The following is a 14,420-nucleotide window of genomic DNA, read 5'->3' as shown; positions in this document are numbered from 1 at the left end:
CTTTAAATTGTGAGGCTCATATTCCCAGCCCCTTATCTGTCCTATGTGGCTATTCCAATGTCCGCCTACGATCCTCTCTCTGCTGCTGACAACCCAGCATCTATGGGTAAGCAGACTTCTAATATGCCAGCCCTCAGTTTCAGCTCCTGCTGCTTTCTCCCATCCATTGAGTATACTGAAATAAACTGTTCAGGTGGAATGAAAATATCTAGAAAGAGGAGAGTTAATCTGAGTTAATGGAAAAGTCTGCAGAAGGGAAAGCTCCCCAAGATGTGCAACTAGTGGTAGGAGCAGTAGTGTGGGGTGATGCTCATCCTGCCAGGGTCGCTATTTCCACGTGGAACATCTTAATTCGGGTTTAATGTGGTTAAAAAACTTTGCATATTACTATTCTTTATTTCACAATTATAGCTACTTTAAAAAATAATACTTCATAAAAATTTGCTGGGTTTTCCACTTAGTTTTTAAATTATAAAGGACACATAGCATTACTGATAGTTTGAGAAGTAAAGATAAGGGAAAATAATCACTCATAATCCCTAACACAATTATTATCTTTGTTTATTCCCTTCCAGTCTTTTTTTATAAGTATGCTTTTATCTAGTTGTAACCACAGTGCAATACAATTTTTAGTCCCTTTCCCACTTAGCATGTGTCACTTGAATTTTCCATGTTGCTGTATGGTCTTTATCCTCCTAATGGTGGTATGATGGTCCATTGTAGTGTGTCATAATTTACTTACCCATTTACCTATTGTTATCATTTTGATTGCTTCCAATTTCTCACAGTTATAAAGCATATTGTGATAGGCATCTTTGTGCATATTGTTTTCCCATATTTTTGTTATTTGTCGCATTTTTAAAAGTGTCATTTAGAATCCAAGATATTTACTCAACAGTGGGAATCACATGTAAGCTAATGGGGAAATGGAGCATTATTTAACAATTACAGTGGGAAAATAGAGTATCATTTAACAATTTGTTGGGTCTTCACTATTCTATAAATTGAGGGGAAACATGCAGCATTATGGTATTAGCACAATCATAGGTGTTTAGACACCTTGAAAGTACCTCTGATTTATTCAGAGCTCTTGGGGTGTTGTTAGGATTCTTCTGTCCTTAGTAACATGATTTAAGTACTTTAGTGATAGTCTTCATGGCAATTTTAATGCCATATGCAGATACACAAGAAGCTGTGTGGAAGGGTGGCAAAAAAATTAGCATATTTGGTCAATATCCTGCAAGAAGGATACCAGTGCATGATAACCTATTTATCTGGACTTCACCTAAAGGTGTGGCTGCAAAGCAATACCATTCTTGTCATGTTCAATGTCAATAATGTGGTCCTTAGTGAGTGTGCAAATGAAGGCTGTGATCCTTTGCTTAATATTCCTGAGGCACCGAATGTGTTGGCCACTCACATGCCAAGTACAGGCTTGTAATTACAGTGACATCCTTGACGTTTTCTCAGTGTTGCAAAAGTTTTCTTTCATGACACATGCTTAAGACTAACCAGAACACTTTTTTTGTCTATCTCTGTTTTCTTGACCAAACTTCATTCCCTCAGCATGAATACAAAAGGGTAAATTTTGGGAGGCAAGAAACTAGGGTTCACGTTGGTGGGCCTCTGTGAGCTAATAGCAAGGAAGAAAAATAAGCATTGCCTTTTTTTAAACGGGGGAAAAAATCAGGAAAAAGGCATGCATAAAGGATTTATCCTTTCCATGAAAACATTGATTAATGAAATCTAGTATGAACGGGGTGTCACGCCCTTTAAATATTAGATTTCATTACTTAGTGGATGGTAGGCTTCTGAAAAGGGATATTCTGCTTTTGTATGGACACAAATGCTTCATGCCCTTGGAGTGATCAGAGATGAAAATGCCTCGGGTAACCGAATCACTGGATGGGGTGAAACACTGGGCTGGACAGATGTGCTGTCAGGAAAGGACTTTTGCTGATAAAAGGGACAGCTGCCCTCAGGATGGGGTGTAGTGGGGGGAGTCAGCAAGAGGGAAGGAAGTATGCAAGGGAAGGTGACCCAACCACACGAAGCTAAGTCTCTTGAGCCCCCAGCTGGGAAACTCCACCAGCTTGCTAGCTCTTCCGGTTCTAGCAGAGCTGGCCAGACATCTGGCCTCTGTTCTAATTAAAGTGGGCAACCAATTTGGTGGCTGCAGTGAAGGAAATAGCAGCAAAATCCTCATGGCCGTAGGGTCACAAGAAGGCCCTATATAACTCTCCAAGACTGAGGCTTTACCAAAATTATATCCATTTCCGCAGGGCCATTCAGTTCAATTTTAGATTTAAGACTGCCAGGTAGATACAGAGCCCAGACCTGGCCCTCAGGAAGCTCTTGTTTATTGGAGGGAAGTAGACAAGGGGACAGCTGACTATGGTATCAAGAGAAATGAATTAGACACCATGTTAGAGATACATGAAGGGTTCTGAGGAGAGAACCCCCAGATTGTAGCAGAGGCAGCAATCTATTCTTATTGAGAGAGTCTGGGGCAGTTGACATTTTTTTTTGGGGGGGGGGAGAAAAAAACATCCAAAATTTATTCTCCAAGACAGACAGCATCAGCAGGTAAAAACTACAGGAGTTTCTCCACAGATCATACATTCACACGGGCATGATTCACTTAACAGGGAGAAAGGCTCTGGTGTGTTCTCTGTAACAATATCCACTTCACAGTGTAAATGGGTACTAGCATTGTGTTCTCAACTTACAATACCAGAAGGAAAGGCAAAATATGGCAAAAAAACCTTTGGGATCCTAAAGTCAGGTGCAATAACACAGACCAACTTTTGATAACAGTCTTGATCTACTTTTCCACAAGGAAGAAGATTCTCCACTTGGAAATTAAGGTCTTTCTTTCTCCTTCCTTGTTCAACCATCAGAGCATGTTTCATCATTACATATACAAAAAAGGGAGTGGGGGAGTTAAAAAAAAAGAATCATGAAAATATCTTCATCGTCCAGCTGCTCCCACCACACATCAACTCAGGTTTAAGACAGGGCGTCAGAACACTTCAGCAGTCATAAAATAGGAAAATAGATACTATGGCTACAATAATAAAAAATAAATGAGGTAGATAAATTAAAGCTTTCACACCCATGACTTGCCCGTTTGAACATCGTAGCCTTCATGCAATACTCAAGAACAATCTTCATACTAACTTGGCATAAGCTGCACTAAGGGCATTTTTTTGTACAAAGTAGTATGTGAATGGGGGAGTTGACATTTGCTCTGAACTTGGAATTTTGAAGTTAGCTTCTAGGCAAACATTCAGAAGGATTGGCATGAGCAGAGAAACAAATTCCCTAAATGGAATTTCCCACCCAGAATTCTCCCCTCTCTTCATGGGACTGAGACAAAAGACTCATTCTAGTACAGTCACAGAATTTCTCACATCTTAAGGGTGGCAGCTCAGGCCCTGTGACCTCTAAGACTAGGGTTTAGACAGAGGCAGCAAGCCAAGAGCGTGGCTTTTCACCCGACTTGAATTGTTGAAGAAGGATCAGTTTGGTGCCTCAGTATCTGGCTTATGTTTATGCTCCAAACAATGCATAAGGTAGCCTGTTACTATCAGGAATAATTAAGCCCAATCTTCCCAGGTTACCTCCTGCTAGGTAGTTAACCTGCACTTGGCTCTGTTGGTGGCATTGGCTACAGGCAAAGTGAGAGCTGCCCATCTCCATGTAAATGAGCCAGTTGGAGCTTATTTGTTAACTATTTTCTTTCCCTTCAGTGCCCCCTCTGATAGTCAGTCTTCTTCCATCCCCCTCTTCTTTCCAAGTGCCCAATGATTGGTTGGCAAGACCGTACCAGGGATCCAAAAAAACTATGATTTGATCTTTGTTACTGAAAGCAAAAATGATTTGTTATGTATATTTTATAAGAAAATGTGTTTTGTTTATAGCTCTACAGTCAGCCCTCCTGTCTCCCCCAACGTCTGCCACCGCCTAATAAGCTCATGTCAGAGCTCTGAAGTAAGTTTGCCATAATGGTAGCCTAAAGGACATATTTTGTAAAAATGAAAAATGAACATATCATTTATATATCAATAGTGTAAAAAGCATTGATCAATGCAAGCAGCCTAATGTTTTGTTTCTGTTTCCCCTCCAACCCTCTTTTGCCTTCCCCTGCTTTCCCCTCCCTTCTTGCCCCAGGTACCTGTGACACTCTTCACATTTAGAAAGAGAGTTCTAGCCTGTCCTGGTCAGTTTGTGCTGGGATTTAGTGTTTAATACAGAGCCTTCAACGGCTGAGCCTCCAAAATGACTCTCTGACAGCCAGCCATTAATTACCATCATCCGCGTCTAATTCATTCATCCCTCTCCCTCTCATGTAGAGGGACAGCTAGGGCTGAGGGCACTCAGGGAAATGTAGGCATGATTCCATGTTCTTTATGCAGAGAGGGCTGCCGGAGACTTTGTTGGATGCAGGGGCTTTAATTGAATTGGCTTGCCAATAAAGCTGTTGTCATTCAGTAAGTGAATTTGTTGTACTACTCGAACCACAGCTGCTGCAGACAGCCCAGAATTTCCTGAAGGCAAGCCAGACCCTGGGCTTGCCTGGGTTCAGCCTTTTTGATTGATCTCAAAGGCCAGGCAATGTGTCTCCTCCCACCCCATCCATGTCCCCTCACCGGTGGGGCTTGGTTTTGGCACCCATTTGGATGGCAGCGAGTTGCAGAGGCAGGATTGAGCAGGAACCTGGTGAGCCAATGGATATGACCTTAGGGGGTCTCATAGGGTACAGGGAACCCATAGGCATGTTAGAGATATAATTGGAGGGTAGGAAAGCCTTGCCCACCACAATTGGCTGTTTTTTCAGTCTCTAGACAGCTGCTGCCCTGGGCTCCATCGAGCTGGTCACAAGAGGTTATCGCTTCCCATTGTAAAAAAGAAATTGAGAATATGACAGTTAATATATTTGTAGAGCCTTGTTTAAGAGGTCGAGTGGTATTGAGGAAATACCACAGCAGTAGAACTGGCATTTGTTACTGGGAGATCGTTGGGCCAGAAATGCTCTACCTCTCCCCACAGTTTATAAAACATGGCAAGATTGGCAGGTTGTATGATTTATGATGGCTTTAAAGTAACATCAAGATTAAGGAAAGTTTTTCAAGGGGCTACAGGGCCATTTTTATTTTCTGTGTCCAAGTGCTTGCATGTAGTGGGCTCAAGTGGATGGGTGCAGGACCTGCAGGCAGATTTACATGTTTTTGGTGTCTTTACAACTTATACACCTGGAGATTGCTCATTGAGCTCTTTTTTCAAGGGATTTCTCCCCTTGTAATTTGAAATTCTCTGAGCAGGGCTGAGACCTTTTCAGGGAGCCTACTCTCCAATTGTAGGGTTCATAGAACAGAAGAATCTCTAGTGTGTTTTCAATTATTCAAGAACAGAGGATTTTCCAGCTCTTGCACCTGTTCTCCATAGCGTACCTACCTCTTTGCCCTTTCATTGTACCTTCACCAGGAACTTGGATGGAAAAAAACCCCTAAGCCAAATTTAGTTTTTGTTTGGGTCCTGAAATTCTGACAACTCAGAAACTCTGTATATTAAACCTACGTATTGTCCCCATTCTTGACCTGACAAATGAGGACTGAATTGATATGCCACATGCGTGGCTCTAAGATTTTAAGAAAAAAAAAAAAAAAAAGATGGTGGTGCACAGGTGAAAAATACTTTGGGATTCTCTATCAGCATGAATACATGGAGTGAGAGGGTGAGGTGGAGTGTACACAGACTCAAGTGTGTGTACGTGTATGTGTGAGAGAGCGAGCAAGTGAAAGTCAGACTTTGATGTCTGACTTTGGGGTGAAATAGAGAAAACAGTGCTTCTAATTCTAATCAGTAAATCTGTTGGCCATAACTTTCTCTAGTATAATCATGACTTATAGTCTCTTTCCCCAAATTAAATCATGGCAGATGTGACTATGGAAATATAATAATTATAGTTTTGTTTCATGGAGGTGGATTGAACTACAAATCAAATTTAAGGTTCATCTTCTGAAGCTTCAAACTTATGCTAATTTTTTCCCAAAATTTGTTAACTTTTAAAGTCATAACTAAATGTTTCTCTTTTCAAATGAAAAGCTTGTCTGTCCAAGCCACAGATGTTCTGAAATAGTAAGAAAAAGACAAAATAAATTAAAAATCTTCCTCCACATGGTAAAAGTGTACTTCCCAAGGAAAGGATTTTGGTGGCTGCTCTTCTCCATTACCACCACCTAGACACTTCCTACACTTCCTGTTCTGTCTTCTGGGCTTTGCATCCTTCATGTTCCTTCTCCTCCCTGATCCTCCTTCCTTACTATGTCTTTCCTTCCATGTTTCTCAGTCTTTTCCTCCTGGTCTCATGCTGTCACATATCAAAATATGTGACAATATCTAAGAATAATATTAAAATTTTAAATGGTCTTGTCTTTACATATATGATTTCCTTAGCTGGGAACATTTTGGGAACAAAATGATTATTCCTCCTGCATTCATGTTGGGAGGTTTGCATAATTTGTACTCAGTAAAGAGGCTACCAGGACCCTGGTGATTGCTCCCAGATGCTACTTCCCACTAGCTACCATCTTGGTTGGAAGTCTTGGGTCCGTGTTGAACTTTCTAAGGTAATAAATTCAGAGGAACTCAGCGAGACCAACCCATAAGAGTCTTCATTTTGAGTTTCTGCTTTTCATAATGAGTACCTTTTTCTACTTTTCTTTGATAAGTGGAATTAACATCTCCACATGAACTGGAAAGGCTAAGTTGACCTTAGTTTCTTGAGGATTTTACGTCTTGCTCTGACACCTTCAATGACTTCATCAGAATTTAGGTGTATTAAGGGATCAAGGAGCTTGATTGTTATGTGTGAAGTTCTCAAGGTGTTCTCAGAGCATGTTTCTAAACCAAATTATGATAGTCCCCAAGGAAGAAGACTCTCCATGTGCCAGATGAACCCACATCAGTGTGAAACCTCATGACAAGCCAGCATAATATTTTAATCATTTTCTATCAGTGGCTATGGAAAATGGTTGTGGAAAAAAATATAATCAGTATCCTTTGTTCTTCCCCTGATTTGGTAAGCATTGTTTTCACTTCTCTTTCCAAGATTCAGAATTCTACTTTGGTTCCACTGTTACTTTTCTTCTCAAACCGGGGTATGTGGGGTGAGGTGGTGGTATGTTGGGTAAACCTTGGGGCTGTAGGATCAACATGGTGATTTTCCTGGAGCATTTATTTATTTAAGAATTTTTGAGGAAGTGTTGCTGTTTGTAGTGGGCATCATGGCTTCAAGGTTACTTTGTGGAATTGGAATGCTGGCTGGGCAGGCCCTCAGGGCCCACAATCCCAATGGAGTCACCATGGTACACTCCATGGCTTCTAGAGGTGATGATGAAGATCAGGCGACTAGGCTGGAAAGGGAGGTCAGGATGGCTACATGGAAGGACTGGACCCATATAATATGCTAGCTCCCAAAGGCAGCTTCACACACCAGCAAAGACCCTCATTTAGTCCCATCTATCACTGGCAAGTGAATCATGGGCTGCATCTGTGAGGAGGACAATACTGTCAATCATCTGGTTCTGGCTCCACAAAGGCAAGGCCCAGCAAGGCCCTAGTTGTAGAATCCATTGGAAACTAGTGCTCCACCAGCTGGCCCACTGAGCCTTTGCACTAACTTATTCAAAATGTGCTGCAAAGTTTCTTCTTTCCAATAAAGACTAGCTATACTGCATTGGCTCCTTCTTCCATTAAAAACAAAATTTTTTTTGAGGAAAAGTAAATTGATAGATTATTATTACGTTATGGAGTTAAAATTTACATTTATTTTAAATAAATTGAAAATTTTGCATTAATTTTAAATAAAATCAGGAAACTTAAAACTTCTGCTTGGGATTCTTTACATCAATCTCCAACTTGGGTCCCCAGAAGTGTGATTTTACTCTTCTCTGAGTGAAGGGTAGGAAGTCACATGACCTTTGAGCCAGTCACCCTACTGAATTTCTTATCAGAGCTGAGAAAGATTTATTTGTCTGATTTGAATTTTAATATCTTTAGAGTATGGATTTTATTGTATGTATAATGTTAAATTCAGTCATCTCTAATAATGGTGCTAGATATTAGTAGTCCTATGCAACTGTAAGAAGGGGCAAGACTTCAGTCAATTTTAACTCTTCTTGGTTAATGATAATGTCTGGATGTGCATATAGTCAATCGAAGACTTGTCATTTGTATGTGGATTATTTTAGCTTCTTATGTTCTGAATTTTCACTTATTAGCTCTTAGGAGTTTCTTCATCCATTAAATTAGTTGTGATGAGCTGAATAGCCATTTAACCAGGATCCTAAACATGAAATCAAGGGAGGTATGCAGAGTGGGCTCTCTTGGCAAAGGCATCCTGTTGATTTTCACAGGGCTTTGGCCCCAGGCCCCATCGTGAGATTCCTGTCCTCCTGAAATCTGCCACACCAATCATGGGGTTCTGTTAGCCCTTCTGGCTGAAGCCCTGGCCCAAAACAGGCTAGTAGTGCCCCTAGCCCTGTAGCCCCATGCTCTGAGCTTGATCTTTCAATTTTGCCTTTTGAGATGAGAAAAAGCACAGGTCCTCAAGGAAGAGTCAGTGAAGAGGAAATTTCTCTGTAAGGCTAGAGTGTCCCAACGTGACATTGGACTATGTGTGTGGTATCCTGGCATGGCACCTGGTGCTGATGTTTGCACAGTCCGTGAGGAAAGGCTTTGCTGAGCAGATTAACAGTATGAACAAGACTGCAGGAGGGACCATTTATCTGTGGACAAACTGTTTTCTGGCACTTTAGTAGTACCACTTACATATAATATTAATGTGCTAATGGCAAGTAATTATTATCTAGTTAGTGAATTTACTTGAAAGATAGAAAATAGCCTTTACTATTCTGTAGTTCAGACACCTCACCAACTCCTGGCAACTCAGACTTGCCAGGTGCTTTGAACTGGAGAGGTGTGGCAGGAATGTTCTCTTGAATTTTTGGTGTTGGGTATGCATGCAAGCAGCATTCCTTTCTTCAGAAGAAAAATAAATGATAACATTCTGTTTTGGGTCTTGAAACTGCATGACTGAAAACATAAAGGCGACAACCGTGATATGCTTTTTTAATGAGGGCAGAGATGTCAAGAGAAACCAGCCTTCTAGGAACAAAACAATACTCTGTCAGGTGCAGTGGACTTAAGACCTTTTTCTCTCTTGGAATAATGTCCTTCAAAATAACCAAATTTTCCATTCAATAGAAAAATGTTCATACCTCCCTCCCCATCAATATGAATTGTTGTCATTGAACATGGAGCACTAGCAAGCCGTATTGATTTTGGAAATTAAAATGGGAATGTTCAAGAACGTTTTCAAAGAATTATATGGGATTTTAGGCTTCTGAATGGCTTTCTTTTTAGGGTCAGTGAGAGTATTCTTGCTAAAATGTAGCCCATTGCTTTAGAAATAGTTTCCTTAATGTCTTTCCTGTCGCCCCTGCTGGGTCTGTGCAGGAAATGTAAACCAACATACAATATGTGTGTTTATTTTCATGTCCCATTTTATGGGAAATTGGATGGGATATTCCACTGAGGCTTCAGCTATGAACTGTTGACAATATGGGGGAGAACAGGGCAGGCTATTGCTGAAAGAGTTTGCAAGGGGGAAAGGGGGCTTCTGTAACCTTTGAGAGCTACAGGGAAGAGCCAGGCCTGCCTGCAGGAGTTCCATTACTCAGAGGTGAGGAGGAAGGCATTCAATAAAGAAACCGGCTGGTGAGTTCCTGAGCCATTAAATGACATCCTCACCAGCCAGCCCTAAATTGCCAACACAGTAGGTCTGTTGTGCCACACCTCATCTTGTGGGATGTTATGTCTGATACTGTGTGGTCTTCCTGCTTCTGCTGGCTACAGGAAAGTCAGGATACCAAACACCCAGTCCAAAGCCCACAAGGGGTCATTAACCAGAGTTACCCCGGGGACCCCTGCAGGACCAGAGAGGCTATAGATTGTCAAACCAGTCATATCCTGGCCATGTGTGGGTGGTAGTGAAATGGAACCCTTTCCTGGGATCCTACTGGAAAAGCAATTTAAAAAGTGTCTGGGTAGAGTCGGGCCTGAGCAGGGTGTGTGAGTGTGTGTGTGTGTGTGTGTGTGTATGTGCGCCTCTGTGTTTCCCATAGAAGGTTTGAGATCTCAGGGTTAGGACCATCTGTAAGACAGCAGTAGGTGGGTGTTCAGTGGGAATGCAAGTTCTTCCTGCAGAAGAAAGGAGTTAGTATGTTTGCATTGTAAGCTCATAAATAACTGCCGCCTGGACCATCACAAGTACATTGGGGCTGGAGGCGCTAAGGGCTGCTGTTTGCCAGTGCACTGTGACAATTTCCAAGTGGTAGACTGAAATACTGGATAAACTTCCAATTGATTAGGATTTGCTTTGTGTTTCTAAACAAGGAAATTGAGGAGTGTCAAATTAATTTTGTAGTTTTGGTCACTTTTTAATTCCAAGTTGGCCAATCCCAGCCTAGATTTGTGCAAGTACTGATTCCAGAAAATAGTTGAAGTACTAAACTTGGTAAATAAATGTGTTTATTTTACAAATGGATTCAAGATGAAACACCCAGTACTTCTCCAGGGCATTTCTGTCCCTGCCTGTTCATTTTAGCATCTTGACCAAATGAATTCCCTTCCCTTAGTATAATATTCAAATGGACTTCTGGCGTCTGATGCATTGCCTGCTGCTCCAGTTCCCTGAGAAAGTCATTTAAATAGATTTTGACTATCTTGCATCTACTATGAAAGCCAATCTATTAAAAATCCTGGTCACTTCTCTCTCTCTAATTTTAGACAAGCCATGTGGAATTATTGGCATTTGAGAAAATTCATCTTATCAGAGCTGAAAGTTTTGGATTTAATTTTTAACAATCTTTTTATTTTTTTCCTTTTTTAGCTAGAAAAATGAACACAAAGTCAAATAAGAAAAGTTTGCCATGAGAAGTTAGCAAGCTGTCAATAGAGATTTCACTACTAAATGAAACTTCACTTTAGCTTTTTGGGGGAAGATTCCTACCTCCCCTTCTCCCAATTCCCAACTTTCCTCCACCCCACTCTTCCCATGCCCAGTATAAAAAAGGAAAAGAACCTTGACAGGTGTCCTGCCTTCCAGGAATTTGCCACCTGGTCGAGGAGACAAGCTCTACTCATTCCAAGGATAGATTGTGTGCATTGGGTTGTCATGCACAGATGAGGGGTGCAGAGTGGAAAGAGATCATTATGTACTGGTCAGGGACCACCATGTGGTGGAAATTGGTCTGAAGGGATGGTGAGATGTGGGTATGTAAAGAGCAAGAGAAGAGTTGCTGACAGCACAAAAATGGTGAATACAAGTGGAACAGCAGCCATAGAAGTGGATAGTGTGAGATTGAGCCGTGTGTTGGGGTCTGCACTCAGCATGGAGTCCACTTAAGATTCTCTCTGTCTTTGTCTCTCCCCCTCTGCCGCTCCTGCTTGTGCTCTTTCTCTCTCTCTCTCTCTCAAATAAATAATCTTAAAAAAATAAGTGGAAAGCAAAAGGTAGAACTGAGGGATGGGGACTTGGCCAGCTTGACAACAAGCAACACCAGAAAGAGAGGGGATCATGTAAGAGTAATAGGAAATGGGGCTGGAAAAGGAGTGTGGAGCTAGGAGGAAGAGGCCTTGGGGTTTGGATTTTGTGGTGTGGCCAGTGGGATGAATTGTGCCAAGAAGTGGTGGAGACAAATGAAACCCAAGGTAGAGACTCCTGTCTTCAATGTTCTTGGCTGTACGAGGTGCATATGTTAAATCATAATGTGTGACACCAGGACAAGAATATCCTAGGTGCAGGAGGCCAAAGCACTCCTCTAAGAGGGGGAGATAGAGAATGTTGGAGACTGGGGTTGGCTGGGAAGATGTCAGGAAAGAGCAGGGGATTGGCAAGGTGGAGGCAGTAATAAGTAGTACTTAGAACCATCTTCTACCGCAGGAAGATGATTATTAAAGCGGTACTAGATCCTACCTCGGCAGTCAAGATGTAGGAATAAAAATACATTGGTCACCAATTTACTTCCTGTTCCCTTTCTTCCTGTTTAAAATAGTAATTGATGCTTTTTTCCCCCCAAACAGATGTTCTTAATTTTTTAGCACATTGTGGGGTTGCAGAATGTGTGTGTGTGGGAAGGGGGGGGGGCAGCAGCTGGCAATAACATCTTTTGTTTTTTATTTTCTGGCTTGGGTTGGAGTTAGAATGAGGATTTAGAAACGGGGAAGCAGTGGCTTGTGGCCCTGTGTCCTGACATCTCACATCACCTCTGATAGCAGTTGACCTGATGAGCCAAACCTGCAACCTGTTGGCAGATCAGTGGCATCTTTATATTATAGAAGTTACACTGCTTGTGGTAAAAAACAAGAAAGTTTCCTCTCCTCCAATTTCTTTCTCTGGAGGAAACCACTGTTAACGGTGGTTTATCCCTTCTCTTTTTTTCTTTACAGAGGATAATACTGATGGCAACTAATTTGATTGAGAGCTTTCTATGTGCCAGCCACTCTTCTACATGCTCTTTACATGTATGAACTAATTAGTTTACTTTAGTCCATACATTAGTCCTATGAGAAAGATGTTATTTCTTTCTCCATTTGACAGATGAGGGCACTGAGGCACTGAGAAGTCCAATAATTTAGGGGGGATCACATAGTGGGTAGGAAATGAAGACAGATTGATGCCCAGGTGGTCTGACTCTGCAGCTATGCTCTTAGTAATGACTCTATGATGACTCCACAAATGTGTTTACTATCTATGCATGCACAATTATAAATTTAGTACTTAAGAAAATAAAACCATGTTTTACAATTTGCTTTTTTAGGTAAATGGAAAAATGTGGATGTTTTACTATGTCAGCACATATATATCCACATTCTTTTAAAAATCTGTATAGAATTGTACTGGTGTACCACTTTTTATTTAATGATTCTCCTATTTGTGGCCATTTGTACTCCTTCCAGATTTTTGCAGAGAACCTCCTAGCAATAGCAGCAGCAACACCTATCAGTGATTTTTATTTTTATTTTTATTTTTTTATTTTTTTAAATTTTTATTTATTTATGATAGTCACAGAGAGAGAAAGAGAGAGAGGCAGAGACATAGGCAGAAGGAGAGGGAGAAGCAGGCTCCATGCACCGGAAGCCCGATGTGGGATTCGATCCCGGGTCTCCAGGATCGCGCCCTGGGCCAAAGGCAGGCGCCAAACCGCTGCGCCACCCAGGGATCCCTATCAGTGATTTTTAAAAAAGATTTTATTTATTTACTCATGAGAGAGAGAGGCAAACACAGGCAGAGGGAGAAGCAGGCTCCTCACAGGGAGCCTGATGTGGGACTTGATCCTGGATCCCGGGATCACGCCCTAAGCTAAAGGCAGATGCTCAACCGCTGAGCTACCCAGGCATCTCACCTATCAGTAATTCCAAATAGCATGCTTACTGTGGGCAGGGTTTCAGTATAAACTCTCTCCATGTGTGAGCTCATTTAAACATGTGTCTCTGTGTACATGAGCAAGTATTTCTATGGGTTAGATGCCTGGAAGTGGGATACTAGCTTAGAGGCAAAATGCATTTAAAATTTTGATTGCAACTGCCTACTTTTCCTCCAAAAAAGTGGTACTTACTGACTATCAGATTTCAACTTAAGACTGTGAGGCATTGTTTGGGATGCATGGACACATAAGAGAGGGGTTTTCCTGGAGATTTCCAAGGGTGAAAGGATAAGTCATCAGGTGATTAAAGCAGTCTTTCCACAGGCAAGGTTGTGGCATAGCTGGAAACATTACAGGAGTGCAGAGAAGATAGGTCTGTGAAGGGCTGAAGATTTGGGAGAGGCTTCAAAGAGGAGGTGGGCTATAGTGAGGCCTGGAGAATGGGACAGGATAGGGGAGTGGTCCTTCAATTTCTCTCTCCAGAACAAGAAGAGAAGAACAAGGCTGGAGGGCTGGCGTAGTTTAAGGATGAGCCATTGAGTCAGTGGGATTGTGGTTCTGAACAAAGCAGAGGGTGTGTGGGGGGGAAATAAGACAGCCAACTGCCATGAGAAGAGTAGGATATGAGTAGAAAGCCCACCTGTCCTATATCTAAATTTTTAAAAGTTACACACAAAGCTAATACATTGCTACAGTATGTCCTATTCTTCTGCTTTCACCTATGAATCTTCACAACCACCTGAAATAGGTTTGAATTTAGAACTTCAGCTCCACAGAATATGGCACCTGAAGGTGGCGAATTCTGTTTCTAGATCAGCACAATTCAGCAAGGCAATGAAGCTTGTGATAATCTGGTATATTTGCTACAGTCCCTTTGATCTGTTCTTCACTTGTGCCAGTGTTGAAGCATGCTGGTGGTGGAGCTGT

At 41.6% G+C, this 14,420-nt stretch overlaps 1 long non-coding RNA gene and 1 pseudogene across 9 annotated transcripts in view; both read left to right on the top strand.

Annotated features, from left to right (window-relative positions):
• Positions 1 to 14,420, top strand: part of LOC102154951 — a 144,821-nt gene that overhangs the window by 67,920 nt on the left and 62,481 nt on the right. The window contains exon 2 of one of the 9 annotated variants that reach the window (XR_005366066.1): positions 3,924 to 3,993. The exons of the other annotated variants lie outside the window; for them this stretch is intronic. This is a non-coding gene — a long non-coding RNA (uncharacterized LOC102154951). The remainder of the gene's footprint in view (positions 1 to 3,923; positions 3,994 to 14,420) is intronic. 9 annotated transcript variants of the gene reach the window in all.
• On the top strand, positions 7,290 to 7,671 carry LOC100685318 (annotated as a pseudogene).

Source organism: Canis lupus, chromosome 10 (genome assembly GCF_011100685.1).
Source record: "Canis lupus familiaris isolate Mischka breed German Shepherd chromosome 10, alternate assembly UU_Cfam_GSD_1.0, whole genome shotgun sequence".
Taxonomy (NCBI): Eukaryota; Metazoa; Chordata; class Mammalia; order Carnivora; family Canidae; genus Canis; species Canis lupus.
Note: the sequence above shows the minus strand (reverse complement) of the source record. Positions and strands in the feature narration are given on the sequence as shown.